An 18742-nucleotide genomic window follows, 5' to 3' on the forward strand; every position below is an offset into this window, starting at 1 on the left:
TTATGGAGTTATTTGCAATATTAATTCCTCATTTGCAAATTATCTGAAAACATCAGTAATCAAAATATACTGTTTGAAATACAGTTGCAATTAACAGTTTCATCAACACAGTTACCTTTCCACTGATAATTATAACATGTAAGAGGCAAAAATGACTTTAAACATATATGCAAATTAGATATTCATTAAAATAAATCATCTAGTCATAAACTATATCCTTTTCTAGATCCCATAATGGGTAAGAATTTTATCTTGTCTGCTTGGAGGCTGAAATCTATAGCTATGGCCAATAATCACATTTGATCCAATTTCTTACCATAACCATAGAAATCTGCTTCAAGGAACTACAATAGTCTACCCTGGTGACTATGTTCAAGAGAAGGAGATCCTTCTTGAGAACCAAGAAGAATAATATCCGAAATAAAGTTTTTATTTTCATTTGGAAAGAAATGGACCATCATTTTCTCTTCCCCTACTTACTCTCTTCAGAACTTTGAGGTCATTTGGGATCATATACAAACTCAACAAAATTTCAACACATTTTAGACACCAGAAACCGTGACAAACGTTGAAAGAACTAAGGGATAATCCACTAAATTGTTAGATTGAGTGTTCATAGCAGTTGAAAACACTGTGCTACAGGCATTTTACAAAAGACTAAAATATCATTGTGCACAATACAGGCAATGGTAGAAAAGTACTGACGGCTCAAATGAATGACAATCAAAGAAAAATTTTTACTTAAATGATGCTTTAGGCTGAGAAATATCAAGTATATTCTAATCTCATGATGTGGAGTTTCACTGAGACTACTGCATTGTCAAGTCTCAAAATCATTCCGGAAATGAAATAAATCAAGAGGCTCTGGAGTGAAGACAAGGCGGCCATATTTAAGATTTCCTAAATATGAATAGTTATTAAAGGCAATCAGAATTTAAAAATAAAGTGTTTACATTAAAATCTTTAATATTTTTAAAATTATATTTATATTTATAACTATAACAAATTTAGGTCTTTGGTAACCTTTAAAAAATATCTTTAAAATAAAATTATTTTTGATTAAAAAAATATCAGTCTCTGTTGAGAAGGTTAAGTTTAAAAACAAACCCAAAAATTATTGTTTGGCATACTGACAGGTGATCTAGTAGGAATTGGTTTTATGCCAAGCAACTTGATTATTTTAATGTTTACTGTTTTAATTAAGTCAGTTTCTTAAATGTTATACTTAAGCACTCCTTCTTTTAAAAATGTCCTTAAATTTGGGTTCATGAAAAGGTCACTGGTAAGGATTATAAACTTTGAGTGCCTCAGTGATGGATTTTTCTTCAGTCGCTCATCACCAGGGGAGTTCTATATTGAGAAAGAAAGGAGCAGTAATTAAGAGCACAGAATCCTTCAGGGTTTCTGCTATGTCTGACTCAAGCTTGGTGGGGATTAATGCAGATTCGTGCTGAAATTCCTAGACTCCTAATGCATCCAATTACTTAGCTAGTGTTAAAATATGGCAGAATAATCTTTATATAGTTTTTCTAGCAAAATGTTCTGCACCTATTAGTATGTCCAGATAGAAAAAGCAATTTTGAACATTGGTTAATTGCACATTCTGTGAAAAGCTCTGACTAGTTTCATGACAACTGCAATGCATACAAATTTGTGAACACATACCGATGTCATGTAGTTTAAAAGTTCATGATAATATTGCTTCTATATTATATTAAAATATTAAGTAATAATAATAAGCAAACATTCATTTGACATTCAAAAGAGTTCAATGTAGGGGAAATTAAAACATGATACATTTAGAAAACACTTTAAAAATTCTTTACACAAAGCAGCGCCTGCGTGGCTCAGTAAGTTAAGCAACTGACTCTTTATCTCAGCTCAGGTTGTGATCTCACGGTTCATGGGATGGAGCCCCACATTGGACTCTGTGCTGACAGCACAGAGCCTGTTTGGGATTCTCTCTCTCCCTCTGTGTTGTCCCTTCCTGCTCTCTCTCTCTCTCAAAACAAATACATAAACTTAAAAAAAATTCTTTATATATTTTCACAGGAAACTATTCAGTATCTTGAAAACAGTAATTATATTTCTACAAAAATATATATGTAATTTGTGTATGATATTTGAATATGAAAGGTATATATATTAATTTTCACTTAAAAACCAATACTTATTTTATTTATAAACTTTGGGGCACTTCAAATTTATGTTTGTGATCACAATTTTATAATAATATTATTAAATGCATATAAAAACAAGGGGCACCTGGGTGGCTCAGTCGGCTGAGCACCTGACTTCAGCTCAGGTCATGATCTCCCGGTTCGTGAGTTCAAGCCCCACATCGGGCTCTGTGCTGACAGCTCAGAGCCTGGAGCCGGCTTTGGATTCTGTGTCTCCCTCTCTCTCTGCTATTCACCTGCTCATGCTCTGTTTCTCTTTTCTTCAAAAATAAATAAAAACATTTTTAAAAAATTAAAAAAAATAACTGCATATAAAAACAAAACATTCCTTCAAATTTCCTTGCTGCCTCAATGCACACAGTTAAAAGTGTGTTCACAATTTGGGGGGAAAATTTTCAATTGGCTAGATCATCATATTCAAACATAAAAATAAAAGTTCATTAAAAAGTGGTAGTAATGTGGTCTTATGATATAGGTCCTTTAAAATATCAGATTTAGCTTTACTATTAAAAATCTAGTTAAAAATCCATATGGCTTAAATAGATGTTATTACATAAATAAATCCGTATTTTAATTGTATTTAAAACCTGTTCTTCCCCATAGAATGTAAGGAGCATGAGGACAGGGCTTTGTGTGTGTGTGTGTGTGTGTGTGTGTGTGTGTGTGTGTCTGTATGTGTTTTAATTGCTATATAGGCAGTTCCTAGAATAGGGCTTGGCACATATTGAGTATACCATAAATACTTTTGATACAGAAAAATATTTTAAATCTGTTTTTTTAAAGGACAAAACTTTTAAATATGTTTAGGCCAAGCTATACAGTCAAGTATACAAAAATAAATATATATTATAACTAAATATTCATCAACCCATATGAAAAAGTGTGTACTCATAACAGCAATAATTCATGACTATGAAAATATATCATCAACATCCAGACATAACTTTTTTTAAAGAATCTGATTATTTTTAATTTTGTCATTAGTTGTCTTTTCCAAATTTTTATTTATACCAAATTTTTATCTAATTTTTATTTATACCATGTAAAATTTATTTCTATGTTATCTTTAGCAATACCTTAGGAGGAAACATCATGAGATTCTGCAGGTACATTGCAATATTTGAATTTTCTTCCCCCTTCCAAAAAAATACTACTTTTTCATACATTAATATGAGTTGATGTCATCTTAATTTCTATTTTCAATATTTACTTTAAGTTAAAATAAAAATTTTGTATCTTTTTCATAATTTCAAAATTATGCTAGTTTTATATGAATACAACACAGTAGTTGATAGGCTTACAGTTTCTTTACAGACAAGGGAGCTGAAGCATAGGCTACTTAGGTACATTATAAAAGGAAAATAGCATCCAATTGGTAGAGAGGAACTTAGAATTTACAGTTCTCAAAGTATGATTTTTAAAATGATGGATATTCAACATAATAAATTTAATAAAACGCTAAAACAATGCTATAGTTTAATGGAGCTATCAGAAACCTTTTATTTCCACCTATATAGTTTGTAATCTCTTAGTAATAGGTAATCTTTAATATATGAATATATCTGTAGTCATCTCCTAATTCTGTGCCAAAGAAGAAATATATTTAAAGAATTCTCCCCCAAAATCAAAGGGATGTTTAATACATCAGTTTCCATTTCTAAAATAAAGTAGACCAAAATGCATACAGAATAACATTAGATTCATCACCATAGAATTTTAAATAGCTTAACACCATACAACACTCCTTGTCATATTGTTTTTGACATATTTTAAGTTATATTAATAGTGAAAATCAACCATAGCACGTTCAATATTTCTCTATCATGTTACAGAGATGTGAATAACAAAAGTGTCCACTTTATTAAATACAGATTTTTAAAAAATTTTTTTAACCTTTATTTATTTTTGCGACAGAGAGAGACAGAGCATGAATGGGGGAGGGTCAGAGAGAGGGAGACACAGAATCCGAAACAGGCTCCAGGCTCCGAGCCGTCAGCACAGAGCCCGACGTGGGGCTCGAACCCACGGACCATGAGATCATGACCTGAGCCGAAGTCGGCCGCCCAACCGACTGAGCCACCCAGGCGCCCCTATTAAATACAGTTTTAGTGTGGATTATGTGAATACTCAATGATAATTGATACATCATTACTCTCCAATGAATATTAGATAGAGTTGTCTGTATTTGCTATATCTAAATTTTGTCTTACTATTGTTGACTGAATTACTTATACCAGCCTCTCACCCAAATTAATACACATGAACTCCTCTCATACTACCAATGTCTTCCCAGATGACAAATTCATGGTCAATTTTCATTTCTCAACCTCATGAACCATCAGCAAGTGACCTAGTTAACTTAATGAAGCCATCAGCAAGATTCAACCATGCTTTTTCATTTTCTCCTCTCTCTGCAAAATTTGGACCTAAGAACATTACTCTTTCCAGCCTCCCCCTGTGGTAAGCAGAATGATCGTCTACCAAAGACAGTCATGTCTTAATCCCCAGAAACTGTGCCTATGTTATGTTCCGTGGCAAAGGTGAATTATGGTTACAAGTAGAATAAGTGATAATAAGTGGATCTTAAAATAGATTATCCTGGATTGTCCAGATAATGTAAGCACAAGGGTCTATTTAATTTGGAAAAGTAAGACAGAAACATCAGTGTCAGAGTAATAATATGTGGGAAAAATTTACCTGGCTATTACAATGCTACCCACTTATAAGTAGGAGACATGCTCTTAGTGGATCAGGCATCCCAGTAGATACCTGAAACCACAGACTATACCAATGCCTATATATACTATGTTTTTTTCCTACATGTACATACTTACAATAAAGTTTAATTTAAAAATTAGGCATAGTAAGAGAGTAACTACACCAATAATAAAATAGAACAACATACTGTAGTAAAATTTATGTGAATGTAGTCTCTCTCTCAAAATATCTTCTTGTACTGTATTCACTCTTCTTCTTTTGATGATGTGAGCTGATAAAATGCCTACGAGATGAGATGAAGTGAAATGAATGATGTAGGCATTATGACACAGCATTAGGCTACTACTGTTCACTTTATGATGTGTTAGAAGGAAGATCATCTCCTTCCAGCCTGCAGTTGACTGTGGATAATGGAAACCATGAAAAACAAAATTGTAGATAAAGGGGGCATGGAACTACTGGACTAGCTTTAAGACAGAAGAAAACTATGAGCCAAGGATTTCAACGTTTAAAAATTAGAATAGACAAGAAACAAAATCTGCCTTCAAATTTCCAGAAGAGAATGCAGCCCTGCAGACACATTGATTTTAGTCCATAAGACCCTTTTTAGATATCTGACCTCTAGAACAAAAATATAATATTTTTTTTGTTTTAGCCCTTAAATTGTGGTAATTTGTTACAGCAACAATAGAAAACGCATATACCTTCCTACTTAATAACCATTCTCTCAATCTCCTTTGTTGATTTTGCCTATCTCTTGTGTGTGTCACATGAGAATCTCTCGGCCACAAATTTTCCTTACCTAAATCTGCTTCCTATGTGTTTTTATTTAGATCTACAGCTTTGGATAGCACATTGTTTCCCTTCCCGCAAATATGCTGAGGTCCTAACTGCAGTACCAGTGAGTGTGTGAATGTGATCTTATTTAGAAAGAAGGTCTTTGCAGATGGAATCAAGTTAAGATGGGCTCTTAGGGAAGGCCCAAATCCAATATGATTGGTATCCTTATAAGGAGAGGAAGATACCATGTGAAGACAGAGAAACAGAGGGAGAATCAATGTCATAGCAGGGACAGAAATTAGAGTGATGCTACTGTTGGCCAAGGAACACCGAGGATTTATGGCTGCCACCAGAAGCTGCAAAAGGCAAGGAAGCACCATGGCTCTGATGACACTATGATTCTGAAAGCCCTCTAGGAATGTGATACACAGGTTTTTAAAACCACTCAGTTTGTAGTGCTTTATTATGACAGCTCTAGGAAACAAGCACAACTACCAAATTTATAATTCTAATGCTAATTCATTCTTTAAAAAATAAAATTTATCCAAGTTCTTAATAGGTATTTTGACAAGGAAGTTGTACTAGATTAATTTTTTCCACCTAGGCATCGCCAGTATCTCCTTCTAAGGCCCCTTCTGCATGGTGAGGAACAGATAAGAAATACATATTTTGGCATCTACCTCCCTCTATGGTTCTGGGGTAGGTCACCAGTGAGAACTCACAGAATATTTGGATGGTACCAGAAAAAGAGGATAATAATGGGAGTGGCATCCAGATGTATGGACAGACATGAGAGTCACAGCCAGAGAAGCGATCACTTGTGATTCACTTGCTTTATTGCTACAGACTGAGATAGTAGCAGCTTTATCAGTAAGTCATAAAAATTTCCCAGGGATACTTGAAAATTATGGGCTACGTGCTTTAGTGTCTGTCTGCCTGACCTTTTAGCTATAATCTTCCTGACCTTTGGTAGTAATATCCTTAACTATTGTACCCCAACTCTCATTTCATCCAAAAACATTATAAATTCTAACCTCTATATCAAGTCTCTGTTTTCTTGAATTCAAACCAATTTGGGAGCTCTCAACTTTTGCATAAGCATCTCAATAAGCATCTCAACTTTTGCATGCCCAAGACTAACTCCTGCCCTTTACTGTCCCATATCCTGACCCCAAAGCCTACTTTTTCTAAACTGTTTCCCAGCTCAGTTGACAGAAACCTTATCTGTCTAGGCAATCAGGTAACAAATCCTGAAGCTGTCCTTGATTACTGTCTCTCTCACACACTCCATTCCAAATTCATTATCAAATGCTATTGAAAAATACAACAGAATCTGACCACTTCTCACCACTTTTTTCACTGCCACCACCCTGGACTATTAAAAATAGTCTTTATTCTGATTACTGTCACAGTCTCTTAATTGGTTTTCCTTCTTCTGCTCTTATTCCCCTGCAGTGTTTTTCTCAACAAAGCAGTTAGAAGATTAAGTTTTGTTCAACTAATATAGAAAACATCAATAAATTAACACTTTCAAAGTGGTATATACCTTTATAAATAGAAATGTAGACCCAGAATCATATTACTTTTAGTAAACTGAAATGGTGTTATACAAAGGCTAAGAATACCCTCTCAATTTTCATTCTGTCTATGACACCTATTATCTGGGTGACCTTTGGCAAGTGATATAATCTCCTTTAAATACAATTTGTTTTTCTGGAAGAGAAAGTTAATAATACTTTCCCATAAAGTCATTAACAAAGGACCAAATAAAATGTGCTCTGAAAATGGTTGTGGTAATTATTATCATTAGAAACAATGGACCCCTTTATTATAAATACGACTCAAGTTTGTTGTTATCAGATCCCATGCAGCATTTATTTCAAGAGACATAAATATAACAACATATATGCGGACCCATTTTCATTCCCAGGAAGGAAATGTCTCTTTTCATTTGGCAGATGGTCGTTGAACTAGCTCAAACAATTATTTGGGATCATTAACTCTGAATTGTGTTAAGAAGAATAAGCAAACCCTGCAGGTGAGAAACTAGTTCATTTACCTTACAAAGCAATCAAAGCAAATTTCTTATGGGGGAGATGGTGGGACTGGCAGCGATGTGATATAATAAGAAAATATACTGAATTCAGAAAAAGAAGATCTTGGTTGTTGTCTGTTTTCTGTCTCAGTCTCTACCTCTGCCTCTGCATCTATGTCTATGTCTATGTCTATGTCTATGTCTATGTCTATGTCTATGTCTATGTCTAATCCATCATCTATAGACGAAGATCTTTATATCTGTTAAATTCTAGATAGATAAATTGCAAATCTATTTACTTACATAGATTGATCAATAGATCAATTGATCTAGCTACCTTTTCTGGGGAAAAAAGAAGTAACTTTTCCATACTTTACCTAATATAAAATATTACCACTTTTAGTTCTTCTCAAGTGCCTCCAAAAGAGTTCATTGTTTTTCTTACCCAGTTAACATTAAAAAGTAAGTTTCAGATAGTTGAATGGGTATTACCTTCCCAAATGCTCTGCCCTAAATATCACACAGGGTTGGGGCATATGGCAGTATGGCAAGAAGACTGACTGATGTGACTTTAGGTTGCTGTCTACCATCACCAGATGTGACCACCTTTTTTATCAGAGTCCTAAATTATAGTGACAAGCATGTAACTGACATTTAATTCTTCTTATGAAACATGTCCTCTTTATTATTATTGCATATTTATTTTTTTTAATTTTTTAATTTTTATTTATTTTTGATAGAGATAGACAGAGTACAAGTGGGAGAGGGGTAGAGAGGGAAGGAGACACAGAATCCGAAGCGGGCTCCAAGCTCTGAGCTGTCAGCATAGAGCCTCACACAGGGCTTGAACTCATGAACCGTGAGATTATGACCTGAGATGAAGTTGGACACTAACTGACTAAGGCACCCAGACACCATTTTTTGCCTATTTAAATATGTAAGTTTTTGTTTATAATTTAGTGGGTATTTTGGCACCCAGGACAATTAGGTTGCTCTGGGATCTCATCAGGCCACAGGAAATCTGCTGAGACTATCTGAGGCACTTAAGACACTATCTACTTTGTATTGTCAACTAGACATTTTTTTTTTCTTACTGGATTTTTTTTTTTCATTTATCATGTGTTAACATGGGGAGTTTGCACAAATCTCTAGTCTCATCCTCGCCAACCTAACGGATGGAGTGTTCAAAATTTTACTTACCTAGGAACGTACGAAATAGAAAATTTTATTTTTCTCCTCCTGATTCTCTAGCTGTATCCACCTGGAGAAGAATTAACAGATTTGGAAAGTTTAGGCTGCATTGTATCTATCAGGCAAATGTACATTGAGCTCCCCTCAACCTTGCTACCCACCACAATACAAAAACATTGTTCTTAATGTTTGTACCATTTATTGCTTGTGGCAAAATATTCTTCTGTACTACAAGATAGCTAGCTATCTCAATGCAATAACCAGCAAGATACAAAAAAACCCAATAATATTCCAAAATATCATTCTACTAGACTTTTACATCACATTGAGCCTTTCAATTTGACTTGTGTTATCAAAATATGCCCTATCTTATGTTGATAAACAACTCAGTTTTCAGGGCTCTAAAAGCTGCTTGGGTTTTGAGTTGTCTTCTCTGTGTCTTATGACTATATACAGACATCTTAAAATGAGTGTTTCAGCTTATCGGCCATAGCAGATAAAACACTGTCTACTACATTAACTATTTAACTATTAACACTGTCTACTACAAACTATTTGATAATGTTAATAAGTAAACCAATTAGCCAATTACTATAATTATTAATGTTTTCTAATTAAGATGCATTTGGGGCCTCCCCAATTCAAAAGGATCATAGCAGTACAACTACTGATTTTTTTCTTGATAATATATATATAGAGAGAAAAAAGCAGATAAAATATAGGCCAAGAAAAGCACATTGAAAACCCTCAGATTTTCTAACTTTATTGCACAAGTATATTCTAAAATCTATTTTATTAAAATTTGTCTAAGACTACAAATTTAGAGTGTTTCAATGTTTTTGTTATCATAAACTCTGCATATACTTATGCCAACTTAAAGAGACTCCTATTAAATAAATTTGTAGAAGTACACACTCCAGGGCAAAGATGCACATATAAAATTTCAACAGATAATGCCAAATTATTCTTCAGTTGTGGCAACAATTCCTTTCCTTTCGAGGTTGTACATAACATGATCTATTTTCCCAAATTTAACTAATGGTTTTAAAAACTCTTAGTTTTTTTTGAATATCGTATCTGAGAAATGGTATTTTGTTTTAATTTTCTTATAATTTTCATATATTTATTGGCTTTTTATGCTTTAGCTTTTGAGTTGTCATTTTTATTTTGGACCATTTTCTCTACTGTTTTTTTAAAAAACATTTAAAACATAGGTAGTAATCCTTTGCCTATTATGTATATTCCAATTATTTTCTTCCAGTTGTTATATAAAAAACATTTCATTAATCCTTTCTTTAGCTATTGTTTAACTTACTTTAAGTTACTCTTTTATTGTAGTGACTGTAGGCTATTTAATAGAAATTCTATTTGGTACTTTATCAAATCTAGCTTCAATTTACAATATTGTGAATCCTTGCAATTTAGGGTCTATTAGTTTTTAGCTATGATATTTTGTAACTTCAAAATACATTTTTTATTTTTATAAAATATAAATAAATATAAATATAAAATAAAATTTTATATATATTTTCATTTTTTATCTCTCTGAATGCATTTAAGCCTAAATGAATTAAGTCTCTTTTAGATTGCTCTATTATCTTTAGTTCCTGGGGTGTGAATTTGCCAACTCATTGATGAATGATCCCAGTTGTGACCAAATGCTCATAATTACTAATAACTGACTCAATGACTTGGCTTGACTAAACTTTAGTAAATCTTCACAAGTTTCTTTCCCATTCTCCCTGATTTTTGGCTTGACTCCAAGCTTCAACAATCAATATAGTGCAGAACATTCCCCTTAAAAACTCATTCTCGGAATTGGCCGACCATAGAGAGTATGTTTTCTGTTAAACAGCTCAATTGATACTGTATGTTCACTCCCATCTGCTTGACCCATTTCCCTACAAAGTCCCTGCTAACCCCAATTATTCTTCCCTATAAAAGAAAAGCTTTTTTCTCTTTGATTTTGAGACACTCATACATGCTGAGGTCAGACTGTTCTCTTTATTAAATAATCTTTTCAAATAAAGTCTCTCCTTACCTAAGTGTAGATTTGTTTTTTAACTGACCACTGGCAATAAGTTTCTATGTATCCTTTGTGACTGCAGCATGTGAAATCATTAACAAGGTTCTTTACTCACAGATATGATGGCTTTGCTCAGCTTCCAGCTTTCTAAGGTTTTATCAGTTTTTGTTATAACCATGCATGTGTCTGATCTCCATATTAATTTTAAAATCCAAGCCACTAAACATATATTGAGTCAAAATATGCTGAAACACTAATGCAACTTTAATTCCAGCTTACCACTGTGGCTTTGAATTCTCTTTTTTGTTAGCACTTGGATATCCCCTTTTCTTGTTTTTAAGCTTATCTATATATTAAAATTACTTTTGTACTCAACATTTCTATATGCTGGGGCATCATAAAATTTCATAAAGGGAGTAAAATATCATAGCATATCAGTTAAATTCACCATAACAAATTGAATTATTCTTTTGAAAGTGTGTAAAATAGTATACTAAATAACATTATGTGGCTGTTAGAATATACAATTGAGCACTATGCATTGAAATAGCAAAAAATATAATCCATAGTATTGTATTATTAAGTGAAAAAAGTAAGTTAAAGAGTAGTATTTATAACATAATTCCTTTTTGTTAAAGTATCTTTTGATAGTATTTGGATAGACATATATCTTGGATGAATACATATGAAACTATTAAGAATGGTTAGCTTCAGGAGGTAGGATTAGAATAGGATTAAGAGCTTTTTTTCCTCAGAATGCCTTGACTGATGTTCTTTTAGATGGCTAAATTTTCTTTTCCTTATTTCTTTTCTCTTACATGTAATATATCAGTGAGCAATTGTGTAAGTACTTGTAAAAGATGAATTCATAGGCAGTACTGCCTAGATCATAAATTGTACAAGTATTTTGGTAAACTTTACTTTCAACGTGTACTCTCTAGAGGATTTTTTAAATATTGTTTTGTTGGACTGTATTTAAAACATGCAGATATTTTATGATTACTAATGAATATTTAAGGTACAACCTACTACCTAGCTACTATAGTCAATAACATTGTATTATACACTTTAAAATTGCTAAGAGACCAGATTTTAAATGTTATTACCATAAAAAAGAATTTATAATTATGTGACCTGATAGAGGTGTTACCTAATGCTACAGTAGGAATCATATTGCACTATATAAATGTATCAAATCAACACCTTGTCCATTTTAAAGTTACACAACGATACATGCCAATCATATCTCAACAAAAATTTAATTTAAAAATGAATAGTAAATTCTCTTGATTTTATTTTTGTGCAAGAAAGTTACATGATTAAACACCTTTAGAGAGATCATACGACTCTGGTCCCCACAGCAAGGAGGGACTAAGAGCAAGTTGCCTTGAGGTAGGAGAGACATGTTTTGTTTTCCTTCTTAATTTTATGTTCTGTTTAATTCTTACTTAAGCAGAAAGAGGCTTTTTTATACTTAAATTTAGTTGCCTTCACTTGTAAAACATTCCTTGCCCTCACAACACTCCCCAAAGGAATAAGAAATAGTCTACAAAAATGTGTAACTCCTCAGGTCTTGTGAATGAGCAGCAAAACTTCGGTGGTCAAATCACATCAAGCAGTGTGAGTGGTTCCAAAGAGCAGATGCACGCAGACCCAGGGAGCATAGCCAGCTATCTTTCACATAATTTAAACAACAACAAAAAAGTGTTTACCAATAACACTCAGAGGTGATCATGCACATTCACACCGTATTATAATTATTAAATGGAGATTCTTACACAGCTTACTGCCTCAAAACATACTTCATTTTCTTCTCACCACCTGGAGGAGTCTATAAAATGTCATAAACCAGGCAATATTTGAATTGATGTTTCAGGGATACATCAAACTTTCCCAGAAAAACTGGAAGTACTTCCAAGAAAGGAAAGCAACCTGTGCTGGAAGTACTTCCAAGAAAGGAAAGCAACCTGTGCTGATGCAAGAATGTATGAGGTGATATGGAATGTTTAAGAACACATAAAATGCACAAAACTCCCTGAAGAGAGGGAGATAGGATTAGATTGGAATTTCAAGAGATGCAGATGATAAGCAAATACGGGCCAAAAGGCAATCAACCAGTTTTGACATGCTAGGAATTTCTGTACCTCATTCTGAAAGGTACTAGTACCAAAAAGATTAATGTGTACAAAAAGTTTAGTGGACATTTTCAAAGATTCTAATCCATTGGTCTAAGATAAAAACTAGAAATCTTTTTGAGCAACTTTTGTCAATTGAAAAATATATTTGATTTATATAAATATAAATATTAAGCAACTTTTGTAAATTGAAAAATACATTTGATACATATGAATATAATACGATAAATGGTTTGACATGAGTATTCATATAATAAAACTAAGCTTTAGTTAAAGGACCTTTGTAATTTTTACATTTTAAAACCTAAATTAAAATAGTGAATTAGAAGTACATATTACCAGAACCATTTAGGAAACAGAAAACTAAAAATTGATACAACCATTTTCCAACATTCGCAGTGCTTAATAAAAGCCACGATGTGAACAGAAATCAAGGTTACTGTGCTAAAGTAATTTAAAACACTTTCATGCCTCATATTACTATCTCTAGTTCAATTTAATGAAGATCTGTATTTGGAGAACAGAGATAATAATTCTGGTGCTACTTCAATAGAGCAATATAAAGTTTCTCAAATTTTACAAATATGTGATCCACAAGCTTTTTATTTGCAAATCAGAAGGTGTTTTAGTGATATTGTGCCAGGACATCATTCTGAATGACATTGAGCAATGACTTGCCTTTTCCCAGTGTGAGTTTCTTTACTTCTAAGCAATAGAAAGAAACTGAAAGACATAATTTTTAATATCTTTTACAATAATAATAATTTGGTTCTACCAAATATCCAATAGGAATACCTGTGTATATGTAATCACATAGCCAGGTGACTATGGCATAGAGGGAATGGAAAATGCAGAAGACTGAATAGGAACATGTGATCCAGGGGCGCCTGGGTGGCTTACTCGGTTAGGCCTTCAACTTCAGCTCAGGTCATGATTTCATGGTTCAGGAGTTCAAGCCCCACATTGAGCTCTGTGCTGACAGCTCAGAGCCTGGAGCCTGCTTCAGATTCTCTCTCTCTCTCTCTCTCTCTCTCTCTGCCCCTCCCCTACTTGTGTGTGCCCTCTGTCTCTCTCTCTCTCTCTCTCTCTCTCTCTCTCTCTCTCTCTTTCTCTCTCTCTGAAATAATAAGTGAATAAATTTAAAGAAAAAGAATATGTGATCGAGAGAGGAAGTAATGTGCATTGACTTAGATATACTAGAGACACAAAAAGCATTTATAAAATTATGTACATATTGGAAACATGCTGAACCTAGCATTTGCAGATACACACCCAACCTTATTTTATTATATACTACCAAGTTAAATATAAATCCTAGAAAATGTTAGAAAAAAAGATGGTAATGCAAAGCAGAAATAGAAAACCCGTGAATTCATTGGAAGAGAGGATAGAAAGCTATATGACCTACTTGCTAGACATGGGCTTAATAAAGTATCTGTAAGGGAGGAGGTATGACCTTGGGCCTCAATAAGATCAGAAACTAGAACCAAAATCAGTGCTACAGAACATAATCCAATTCATGACATAATAATTCATAAAAATTATGTTAGAAAAAAACTGCATATGGACCTACGAAAGTACCAGAAGTCCATAGCAGCATTCACTGCTCTAGAGGGAATTCAGAGACTCCAAGAGTAAAACAAACAAACAAACAAACAAACCCAAAACAACAACAACAACAACAACAACAAAAACCCCTGAATATTTTGAAGATGATTGCATTATCTAAAATTATAAAAGACACAGACACCAATCATCCATGGGGGGTACACCAGAATTTACAAAATTGAACCATTCACAAAATAATCATTTATGATGTTAAAACAATTTGAAAAAGTCTGTAAAAACATTTGCACCAAGTGTATAAACAGATAAATAGAAAATCATATCATAATTAAAGCAAAGGAAAAATGTTAAGGGGCAAAACTGTTAAAAGGTATAAATAGATCATCTATAAATTTTAATATAATATTTGAAATAAAAGAAATCAGTGGAGAACTTAATCAAACTTCAGATCAGAGGTGAAGAGATTTCAAAAGTAGTGGAAGGTAGATCTAAGTCAATTGGCTAAAGCAAAGCACAGAAAGATGGACAAAGGACTCTGTAGTATTTAATTAAGGGGAGTCACACTACAGCTCTTACATTAAAAGGCCAATTTTATAATAAATTAGAGAAAATACACTAATCTTTCTATATGGGCTCATCATATGAACAGGTCCAGGGACACATGTCACATTATAGCAAACATAAACAGTGCCAGAGTCGTGCACTGCATAACCTGCATGGTCTTATACAGAGAACTCCTCTTCCATTTATTTCCTCCCTCATATATTATTCCTAAACATATATCTCTTAGTTGTAACCCACAGAATATAATATTTGCATAACCACTGTTATCAAATAAAATTAGGAAAAGATTTCTACAATCCAGCTCCTACAAAATGCCTGCTTAAGAATTTTATCTTAGAACTTTTTATAGGAATTGTTAGGCATTCTTATAGATGTTTTAATTCCCACTAAACTTATTTCAGTAAATTACAAATTAACATTAAGCCTTCTATTTCACTGATATTCAAGAAGTATTCACTTAAGAATGATTTGTATGTCTTCAGCCAATACTTTCAGTCTACTGCATTGTATTTGTTATCATAGTTTATTCTTTATAAAAGGATTCAGTGAATGAAGCCCTCTTCCTCTCTGTATGTATTTCCAGGAGATAATAATGCTCCCCATCCCCACCCCCAAATATATATAAGCTTTCTTTGTCAGACAGTAAATTGTCTGGAATTGGGAAAATTAGTTACCTCTGTGTCACTCCAGCTATCCTTTGAATCCATTATTCTTTATTGAGAAAGCTCATTTCCCTGCATATTTTAATGCAATTCCAGAAATTACAACAATAGCACTCTACATTCATTATGATAGAATGATGATCTCTTCTGCTTTCTACCCCAGTGCCATTCAGTGAATTTAAACCTTTAAAAAAAACATGTATTCAGTGTGATAGGAAAGCACTTCGGTAGGAATGTTACCAATGTCTAGGAGACATCCCAATAAATAAACCTTTCTTTATTCTCCAGATGTGGTTTTTATTCAGCATTACTATTCACAGTAAACAACAGACTGGTGAAATAGACAGTACAGGTTTAATGATGAATTAAACTGCATTGCATTGACATTCTCTAAGCCAGTAAGCTCTATATAATTGATTTTCTTTCAGATGTCGATGTGAAACAGCAGTTTGAAAGTGACATCCCCAAATAAATTCTGATTGTTGACCCTTGCCGTAACTGTCTTTCTGTATCTCATTAGCTGAGGCATTAAACCTGTAAGTTTCTTCACCTGTATTACATGGTAAGAATAATGATTTTCAACCAGAGGATAGTGAGGGCAACTGTTGACTATACAGCTTTTAAGACGTTAGAGAATATTGATTCCTAGTATTTTTAATGCAGATAAAATCTATGCCAATTTGTTGATCATTATGAATATATTTTATCTCAGCATATACATATACAAATTGTATTGTAAATTATATACATTATTGAGGTTAATTTCTAAAATGTTGATGTTTAGCTGACTTTAAATGTCAGAAAATACTTTCAGATTGATAAACAGACAACATATTATAGTACTTGAAACGAAATGCAATTTTCTTTCACCCTTAGGGTTTGCGTTTACCCTGTAGTTTCTATCTTTACCAGAAACATAGTGGATTGCATTGAAAACATGTTTTGAAATAAGCAGTATTTATATTTTATTGAATATTGGGGTTTTAACAAGTCATAGCATGTTTGTACTACTCATGGCACTATTATTTTAATGGTATGTATGATACTGAAGCTCCAGTGGCGTTTTTCCGGGATGAACATGTAAATCGGAACAATTAGCAAGTCCAAACACCCTAGAGAGATTGGCCAGGAGATTAAAATAAGAAAGGAAAAGGGAACATCAAGCTGCAACTCGGAGTTTCATTTGGTGGCTTCTCCTTAAAGAAGAGAAGATCAGAGGAAGCTGGTTATTTCTTTTAGTTCTAGGGTGTGTATGGCGTGAACTATTAAGGCAGAAAGGATATCTATTGGGTAAAGGGAAATATGCCACTCGTTGTCTTCAGGCTCCTTCATTGGCCATTTTTATTACTAGGCTAGACCTGAAGGCACCAGGGCATATGGTCTGGGTGTGGTGCATGAAAAATTTTCGAGAAAGAGAAAGTAGGAGATAGTAGCTCCTCTAAGAGATGATCCAGGAGTGAATACGGTGAAAAGAAGTGGAGGCGGTGGGATGAGAAGCCCCAGTATGCTGGCCCTTTCGTTAGTGCCTATCTGGGATCACTCTGTTGATGGCCTCTTGCTTCTGAAACCCAGTATGCCTCTGACCACATGGGGTGCAGGGGAAGCTGTAGGTAGAGAAAGTGAAGACCCACAATTGTCTCCAAAAAATATAAACACAAATTCAGATCAATAAAGGCAAAAACCTGAGCCAAGCTCTGACTAGACATGAATTCTGATCGGAGGGGATAACTGAATATTATTTTCAGAGAAAGAATTTGGAAGTTTATTTCTCATTTCCAAACTCTGCTTTCAGATCTCTTTGGTATGGTTGTAATTAGAAACTCCCAGGAATAACTCCAGTGTTTTGTCACCAGGTACAAGGTGATTTTTGGAAGCATACATCAATCAAATGGGATTTCTCTAAATACTTCATCAATAGGTAGACCAATCCAGTTAAAGTGAAAAAAACAAAACAAAACAATTTGTTTTGTAGAACTCAATACTTAGTCCAACCAGCAAGCTAGTAATGTGGCTGTAGATGAGACCAGAGCCATTTTCCAGGATTACTTTATACCTTGGTGATGCCTACTTATGTTTATTTTTGTAAACACCAAGCATTGTTTATGGTACCGTGGAAATTTCATTTATTATGAACAAACACAGTATCTGGAAATTGTGAACTAAGTCTTCTCCCAAAATGGTAGTTATTAATTGTAGTCGAAGAAATGAATGCTAAACCGTATCAGCTTAAAATAGCCATAAAATATGAAGAATTTTAAGGGTGCCTGGTTGGCTCAGCCCTCTTTATTTTGGCTCTCATGGTTCTTGGGATTGAGCCCCCACATGGGGCTCTGCACTGACAGCGCAAGGCCTACTTGGGATTCTCTCTTGCTTTCCCTCTCTTCCTGCCCCTCCCCCATTCATGCTTTCTCTCATTCTCTCTCTCTCTCTCAGAAATAAATAAATACAATTTAAAAAAATAAATAAATATATATATGAAAAATTTTAGACTTGTTTGTTAACGTATAAGGTTGAAATAAAAATAAATTAGTACCTTCTACTTATTGGTTATAAAAGGAAAAAAGAGAGAAAGGAGAAAGGAGGGAAGGAGGAAAGAATAATCCATTTGCATCTTGTTTTTACCTAAGCCATTCTATCTTTATTTATCTTTAAAGACAAAGATGAAAATTTAAATCCATCAGTAGAGATTGGAGATAGACTTTAAAAAAAAAAATTAATGTTTATTTATTTTTGAGAGAAAGAGAGAGAGAGAGAGAGACAGAGAGAGAGCAGGGGAAGGACAGAGAGAGAGAGGGAGACACAGAATCCCAAGCAGCCTCCAGGCTCTGTGCTTATAGCACAGAGCCTGACATGGGGCTCGAAGTCACGAACTACAAGATCATGAC

At 33.7% G+C, this 18742-nt stretch overlaps 1 long non-coding RNA gene across 2 annotated transcripts in view; it reads right to left on the reverse strand.

The window, feature by feature from the left end:
- The window catches only part of LOC102952628, a 408067-nt gene that overhangs the window by 111387 nt on the left and 277938 nt on the right, over nt 1-18742 (reverse strand). For both annotated transcript variants that reach the window (XR_447156.2, XR_006214801.1), the window contains 2 exons: nt 8914-8974; nt 5086-5181 (listed from right to left, as the gene is read on the reverse strand). This is a non-coding gene — a long non-coding RNA (uncharacterized LOC102952628). The remainder of the gene's footprint in view (nt 1-5085; nt 5182-8913; nt 8975-18742) is intronic.

Source organism: Panthera tigris, chromosome A1 (assembly GCF_018350195.1).
Source record: "Panthera tigris isolate Pti1 chromosome A1, P.tigris_Pti1_mat1.1, whole genome shotgun sequence".
Taxonomy (NCBI): Eukaryota; Metazoa; Chordata; class Mammalia; order Carnivora; family Felidae; genus Panthera; species Panthera tigris.